Genomic DNA, 411 nt, shown 5'->3' on the forward strand with positions numbered 1-411 from the left:
AGGTTTCGGTGATGGGACATAATAATCAACTACAGTGTATATTGACAAAATAAAAATAATAAAATAGAAGAAAAAAAAAAGAGATGGTCACTTGGGCTGGCCTTCAGGTCCACAAGAATAAGTGCTGGAGGGGCTGTCCCATTCTCTGAGATCCCCAAACCCTCCCTTACTTGCCCCCCCTTCACAGGGGTACAAATTTACCCACCCCTCAACCTCACACTCTTAGGACTACACAGTGAAATTTCTTGTTTTCAGTTCTCTCCTGCCCAGTACTGCATCTAGTTTTCCTAGCCACAAGATGGAAGTGATAGGCTCTCCTTACCTCCCAGTCCTCTGGGAACCCAGGCCTATGCCCTGCCCTTCCAGAGCAGAGCCCCTCTTCCTGCTGCCTTGGTCCAGGAGCAGGGCTCT

At 48.4% G+C, this 411-nt stretch overlaps 1 pseudogene; it reads left to right on the top strand.

Annotated features, from left to right (window-relative positions):
* The window catches only part of LOC103600731, a 4,995-nt pseudogene extending 4,846 nt beyond the window's left edge, over window positions 1–149 (top strand).
* The last annotated feature ends 262 nt before the right edge of the window (window positions 150–411 follow it).

Source organism: Galeopterus variegatus, unplaced genomic scaffold (genome assembly GCF_000696425.1).
Source record: "Galeopterus variegatus unplaced genomic scaffold, G_variegatus-3.0.2 Scaffold3430, whole genome shotgun sequence".
In the NCBI taxonomy this organism is placed as follows: Eukaryota; Metazoa; Chordata; class Mammalia; order Dermoptera; family Cynocephalidae; genus Galeopterus; species Galeopterus variegatus.